General features: G+C 38.7%; 1 long non-coding RNA gene across 1 annotated transcript; it reads right to left on the reverse strand.

The window, feature by feature from the left end:
* Positions 1-276: 276 nt before the first annotated feature.
* Positions 277-1462, reverse strand: LOC146801942 (uncharacterized). Its single transcript, XR_014968080.1, has 3 exons — positions 1369-1462; positions 1168-1279; positions 277-566 (listed from the first exon to the last, which is right to left on the reverse strand). It is a non-coding gene; the product is annotated as an uncharacterized LOC146801942 (long non-coding RNA).
* Between the last annotated feature and the right edge of the window lie 6403 nt (positions 1463-7865).

The following is a 7865-nucleotide window of genomic DNA, read 5'->3' on the forward strand; positions in this document are numbered from 1 at the left end:
GTTGGAATATTAAGTTTACTTATAAGTCCCTTGTGAAGTGGTGTACCCTATACCCATGAAAAACAGAGAGGTACCCCTTGTGAAGGCCAAGGGAAATAGGGTTATTCAACCTAGGTAAGAGAAAGGGTTCCCTTAAGGCACAAATAAAAACAGGTATAAAATAATGTACCTTATAACTTAACAAATACATACAACAAAATATGGAAAAGTTAAAAGTTCATTTATTTGAATATATTAAAAAACAGTCATTAGGGATAACTAGACTAGATCCCTGAACTAAAACAAGATAAAATTGAGACAATATATATAATTGCGACCTGCACAATTACAAGCAGACAGAACAGTTACAACACACATTTGTTGGATACAGGTTTGTATATTCTTTCTCCGCTCTAATGACACCAGAGTAGTATCACTACCAAATCAGCGTATCTATTATGGTGTTGGAGACTTGAATTATACGCTTTAGGTTGCGTCGACGCGTTTCGGTGATAACTCCTTCTTATAATCACCTTTATCAAGACATAAAATTTGTCTGCCAGAACCAGCGGGTATGTAAAATCGCCCTAGGATTAAATGTCATGCAGAGAATTAGCATCGTTTTTAACTCAGTGGACTTATAGCATTACTGTAGTTAATACATGGAAAAAATCACAACATGTTCACTATTCATTGTCTTCTGTTATCTCTATTACTTATGTTGGTTACAATGAGCTCCATTTTTTTCTCTCTAGGTTAACATGTGCATTTTTTCAAAATATTAGACAAACCTTAAGAAAAACATAGAAACAATTTACTGGAAGTGGCTCATGGCTATTAACTTTATCGCTCAAAATTTGGCCACATGCTTTATCGACAATAAAAATTACTGTAAACAATTCTGTATTTTCCCGATTTATCTTGAGCTAACAAAGCAGTAAGTAAGGCTATTTATTCGGAAAACGTATTAATAACCTTTCCTAGGTAACCCAATTATACTACCTTGGTTCCACATAAAAAAAAAAAATGTTGTTCTAGAAACACAGGTAAGGGGCACTTGGGGCCTCAGATTTCACTAATCTTGAAACAGAAGGGGGGTACGGGTCCACTAAACCAGAAGAATTGTAACAAAGAACACCCAAGTTTCAGAGATAGACGTATGGGGTAGTCATATTAATATCAGCTTACCCTGGGATAATATTGACGATCCTTTATAGGGATCACTTCACGTTTCCTAATTGGAGCGTGGGCTTCTGTAGTCGCCTTATAAAATGCTGCTGGTAGAAGTATATTTCTGTTTCTGTGGTAACATGGAGTTTTGCATTAATGCATATGTTATATAATGCTACATTGTTAGGGAAAGAAGAGATAGTTTAAATTCATGCGTACCTGTTCTGAATAAATGCGATCTTTTGTTGTCCCCCTGAACATGGAAGACCAAGGGAAATTGGTTGTGTTGTAGACCATAAGTGTTATATGCAATCAGGCCAAAATTGCCTGTGCCATTGGACAGGAAAGAAAAAACAAGGAATATTGGTTAGCTAGCGAGTTCTAACATAAAGCTCGAACAATCAATAGCATCTGTTAAAAGGAAGTTACCATGTATAAATATAAATATCACGAATTCTCCACTTCTGGCGAGTTATGTTACAGGAGGTTGTGGTTATAATTCTCTTTTAGGCTTCACAAAGATAACCTAAAATCAATTTAAGATGTAATTTAGCTGTTTTATTAGCTTTAAGTTACTCTCCAGATATACTAATCCAATTAAGTAAGAAAACTAAGTTAGCTTACCTATGATATATGGCCAAATATAATGAGAGTCTACCTGTGAATGAATTATAGACAGGCAGTCAAAAATTGGAGCCATACTGGATTTAAATAAGACCTACAGTCTCTACTAATTCCCTTCAGAAATCGAAGTAAGGTCAGGATGTTCACTCACCTAGTTAGTAGATAAGGGTTCTGCTCTCTATAAGGGTCCGAGTCGTGTGTCAGGACTAGCAGAGTTGCTTGCGGGTATATCTATGGGACTGTTGCCTGATTGGATATTAAATCGACCAATCCGGGACAGGATACTGGATACTGAGTATGCTAATGAGTTTCTTAAAAGGATACTGAGTCTATTGGATCTAACTATCCAATCAGGGGACCCGAAACCTAGTTTCCTTTCTGGTCCGTAGTTTGAGCCTCTGCTCGTGAGACTGTTGCCTGATTGGATATTGAATCGACCAATCCGGGACAGAATACTGGATACAGAGTATGCTAATGAGTTCCTTAAAGGGATACTGAGTCTCTTGGATCTAACTATCCAATCAGGGGACCCTAAACATAGTTTCCTATTTGGTTCGAATTTTAAGCCTTTGCTAATGAGAGTATGCTCAGGAGGTCACGCCTAAACTAAACCCGAATGATATAATTTGTGGCAATAGGTGGAATTGTTCAGAGTTTTAAGGGACAAAGCAATCTTCGTGCAGGAAGAAATAAAGAAAGAAAATGTGCTCGTAGATAGACTGTGACGTCTACTGGCACATGATATGTTGATGCGTTAGGTGACTGTCTTAAAAGTGTCACCTGCAGAAATAGCTGAAATCAGCAATATTGCTAAGCTGCAAAAATAAAAATTAAAGGTTAGAAGAGATGGAAACAATGTGCAGAACTTAAAAGAGCGAGACACGTGGTAGGATTAACCGCTAAAATACGTGTACTCCGTCAATCTAAGACAGAATTCTTGTTGGGAGCATATATTATTAAGTGAGAGAACTCACACTAGATAATCCGGTCATGTTTGAATCTCCCTAGATGTCGTTCAAGGCAGATAACTGACATACCGATATCACAGTTGTTGTGCTAAAAAAAGCCCCCTCTAGGGGTGAAATAGTTCAAGTTGGTTATGGCGGTCGTGTGAGTTACGTAACTTGCTGAAAAGAATCAGGAACAGACAAGGGGATATTACCTAAAACCGTCTGTTGTCAAGGGAGAACGCCTGTATTATGAAACATGGGATGAGGTGGAAAAATAGGGAGAAAAAAGGGGATTTAAGAATATTTTGAAGAACAAGGAAACCCTGTTTTTAAGGACCAAGTTCGCACAAAAAAACTACTGCAAATTTATATCTATTGCTACGCTGGTAAAACCACTCAATTCAAGTAATCTAAATATCTGTAAGCATTTAGTCCAATCTTCCCGACTATTTAAGCCTTGATAGATTGTGTTTAAGTGGCAAAAATACCACTGTTCCCTTATCTTTCTGGTCTTGTTGATATCACCACCTCTCCTATTGATTCTGATTTTTTCCAAAATAAACCACTTGAGGTCATCACACGTATGTTTCAAAGCTTGGAAATGTTCAGTAAGTGGGGCATCGGGTTTATTTGTCCGTATTGCAGGTTTGTGTTCCAGGACACGGATACGCAACTCCCTGCTGGTTTCTCCAACGTATCCCAAATTGCAAGGGCATAAGATTAAATATACCACGTTTTGGCTACGACAGTTGTTAAAGGTGGTAGGGGTTAGGCGTTTGCCATTGTATTCCAAATTTTTGCCTGTGATACAATTGGGGCATACCGAACAAGTTCCACATTTATGGTTGCCGGATACTAGCCCCCCGGTGAGGGTCGTTTGAGTTTCCTTGATGGGTTTATAAGTGTGAACTAGACTGTTCCGGATGGTTTTATTTCTGCGGAAAGAAAAAAGGGGCCTATTTAGTTGTTTATCCATATTAAAATTAAGAATTTTCCAGTTTCTATTGATGATATTTTTGATTTGATTGCTGACATGCGTATACTGTGTAACAAACACTAGTCTATCTAGAGTAGCGTCTTGTCTCTTATTGGGTTTGTTCTGGTCCAATAAACTGTCTCGATCATAAAAACGTGCACATTTAAGTGCATTTTTAACTAGTTTCTTTGGGTAACCCCTAGCTAGTAATTTGTTTTTGGTATTGTCAGCGTGTTTATAAAAGTCATCAAGATTGGAACAATTTCGTCTCAATCTGAGAAATTCGCCAAAAGGCACATTGTCTTTCTGGGCTCGAGGATGGTTACTGGAGTAATGGAGAAGTGAATTTTTATCGGTGGGTTTGGTGTACAGTTCCACCTTAAGTATACCATCCTCCTCTTTTATATTAATATCCAAAAAGGCTACCTTATCATTACTGTAGTGACCTGTAAACTTCAAATTGGGATCACTCAGGTTCAACCATGTTAAAAATTCCTCTAGATCACTGCTTGCACCGCTCCAGATGAAAATGATATCATCTATGTAGCGGTGCCAGCAGGATATATTCTCATAAAAGGGAGCAATCTCATTAAATATGTGTAGTTCCTCAAAGTTGCCAACATAGAGGCATGCTAGACCAGGGACACAAGTAGCCCCCATACTGGTGCCCTTAGTTTGAAGATACAGCTCATCCTTGAATAGGAATTTTTTTTTCTTGAGGATAAAGAAAAGGCAAGACATGATAAAATCACTATTGCCCCCTCTTAGATCTTCTGACTCTAAAATAGATTGTATAACTCCAGAGTGGTATTTTGCGGAATATTCGTATAAAGGGCTTCGATATCCAAGGCGACCAGAAACTGGGTCGCCCTGTTGAATTCTCTACCCTCAAACGTAGCAATCACATGGGAGGTGTCTTTAAGGTATGACCTTTGTTTCTTCACAAGAGGTTGTAGAAAATGGTCTGCGTAGCGGCTAAGTGGTTCCAAAATGGAACCAATCCCATTAATAATGGGTCTCATCGGGGGATCTGCAGAATTTTTGTGTATTTTTGGCAGACCATAAATTGCCGGGATAGTGGGGTGCGTGTTAAGGAGGAATTTAAATTCTTGATCATTAATGAAGCCTTCTTACCTACCTTTTCGAAGGAGATTTGCTACATCAGTTTTCAACTGGCTGAGTTCCATGTATTTTGCTCTCTTATAGTGTTCTTGTACATTGAGAAGGTCTCGTATTTTCTTCTCATAGTTTGGGGTGTCAAAAATTACTACCCCTCCGCCTTTATCAGCCGGTTTAATTGTTACCTCATCACTATTTTGAAGATTAGATAAGGCTTCTCTCTGTGCTTTCAAGATATTGTTGTTAAATGTATTCTGCCCTGGGTTGCTAAGAAGACTCTTTTAATCTCCACCTCAACTACGCGTTCAAAAATCTCCACGCTTTTGTCAACCTGTTGTAAACTAGGGAAGAAGGTTGATTTGGGCTTGAGGCCCGTTACACTAGGGACTGGGTCATATATTCTATTTTCAAAGAATCTATTGAGTCGTACCTTTCTGAAGAAGTTTTTTAGATCACTTTTTATATTAAACATGGAATTAATATTGGTTGGAGCGAAACTGAATCCCTTTTGAAGTACTTCTTGTTCTGCGTTAGTCAGTATTCTGTTAGAGAGGTTCACTATTGGGAATTCTTCCACCTCCAATATTGTTTGTTTCTTGTGGCTATGTATTCCCTGGAGTTGTTCTGAGGTAGATGGTTGCGAAGTCATTCTGACCGATTGTGACCCCTGAAGGTTCGTTGCCCACGATTCGGTCGCCTCTCTAAAAAAGGTTCCCTAGAGAAGTTTGGTCCTCCTCGGTTCTCTATTGGTCTCTCAGGTTCCTCCTCACTACTGGACCCAGATGTTTCGGAAAAAGTAATGCGTTTGTTGCCCCCTCTTGAATAAATTTGTCTTTGATAGTTAGGTTTCTCCCAACGTGGTTCATTTTTGTTGGAGAAATAGTCTTTATGAGTGTAGGGGTAAACTAATTCTTCAGAGTATTTTTCTATATCTTTTTTAAATTTTTTCAGCTTTTTGTTGGACAAATAATCTCGATATCCTTCGACATCTTGATTGATTTCCTCTAATTTCTTTTTTGCATCTTCTAATGCTGGTGATTGTCTGAATGATGTTTCTAATTTCTCAATCTCTACTTTTTCTATTTCTATGATTTCTTGGGCTGTTTCTATTATTAATATTAGCCAGTCTCGACTGCAGCGGTTTGCTATTAGCGTCCAGGTTTCAATGAATTTTGGGTGTTCCACGAACAATCCTGGCTCATTACGGACCTGCAATCCTATGGGAATAACTCCTGCTTGTTATTATTGAGATTATTTGTCCAACAAAAAGCTGAAAAAATTTAAAAAATTTTAAAAATGAACCACGTTGGGAGAAACCTAACTATCAAAGACAAATTTATTCAAGAGGGGGCAACAAACGCATTACTTTTTCCGAAACATCTGGGTCCAGTAGTGAGGAGGAACCTGAGAGACCAATAGAGAACCGAGGAGGACCAAACTTCTCTAGGGAACCTTTTTTAGAGAGGCGACCGAATCGAGGGCAACGAACCTTCAGGGGTCACAATCGGTCAGAATCACCTCGCAACCATCTACCTCAGAACAACTCCAGGGAATACATAGCCACAAGAAACAAACAATATTGGAGGTAGAAGAATTCCCAATAGTGAACCTCTCTAACAGAATACTGACTAACGCAGAACAAGAAGTACTTCAAAAGGGATTCAGTTTCGCTCCAACCAATATTAATTCCATGTTTAATATAGAAAGTGATCTAAAAAACTTCTTCAGAAAGGTACGACTCAATAGATTCTTTGAAAATAGAATATATGACCCAGTCCCTAGTGTAACGGGCCTCAAGCCCAAATCAACCTTCTTCCCTAGTTTACAACAGGTTGACAAAAGCGTGGAGATTTTTGAACGCATAGTTGAGGTGGAGATTAAGAGTCTTCTTACCAACCCAGGGCAGAATAAATTTAACAACAATATCTCGAAAACACAGAGAGAAGCCTTATCTAATCTTCAAACTAGTGATGAGGTAACAATTAAACCGGCTGATAAAGGCGGAGGGGTAGTAATTTTTGACACCCCAAACTATGAGAAGAAAATACGAGACCTTCTCAATGTACAAGAACACTATAAGAGAGCAAAATACATGGAACTCAGCCAGTTGAAAACTGATGTAGCAAATCTCCTTCGAAAAGGTAGGGAAGAAGGCTTCATTAATGATCAAGAATTTAAATTCCTCCTTAACACGCACCCCACTATCCCGGCAATTTATGGTCTGCCAAAAATACACAAAAATGCTGCAGATCCCCCGATGAGACCCATTATTAGTGGGATTGGTTCCATGTTGGAACCACTTAGCCGCTACGCAGACCATTTTCTACAACCTCTTGTGAAGAAACAAAGGTCATACCTTAAAGACACCTCCCATGTGATTGCTACGTTTGAGGGTAGAGAATTCAACAGGGCGACCCAGTTTCTGGTCGCCTTGGATATCGAAGCCCTTTATACGAATATTCCGCAAAATACCACTCTGGAGTTATACAATCTATTTTAGAGTCAGAAGATCTAAGAGGGGGCAATAGTGATTTTATCATGTCTTGCCTTTTCTTTATCCTCAAGAATTTTTTTTTCCTATTCAAGGATGAGCTGTATCTTCAAACTAAGGGCACCAGTATGGGGGCTACTTGTGCCCCTAGTCTGGCATGCCTCTATGTTGGTAACTTTGAGGAACTACACATATTTAATGAGATTGCTCCCTTTTATGAGAATATATCCTGCTGGCACCGCTACATAGATGATATCATTTTCATCTGGAGCGGTGCAAGCAGTGATCAAGAGGAATTTTTAACATGGTTGAACCTGGGTGATCCCAATTTGAAGTTTACAGGTCACTACAGTAATGATAAGGTAGCCTTTTTGGATATTAATATAAAAGAGGAGGATGGTATACTTAAGGTGGAACTTTACACCAAACCCACCGATAAAAATTCACTTCTCCATTACTCCAGTAACCATCCTCGAGCCCAGAAAGACAATGTGCCTTTTGGCGAATTTCTCAGATTGAGACGAAATTGTTCCAATCTTGATGACTTTTATAAACA

The sequence above is a fragment of the Triturus cristatus genome, chromosome 8, assembly GCF_964204655.1.
Source record: "Triturus cristatus chromosome 8, aTriCri1.1, whole genome shotgun sequence".
Taxonomy (NCBI): Eukaryota; Metazoa; Chordata; class Amphibia; order Caudata; family Salamandridae; genus Triturus; species Triturus cristatus.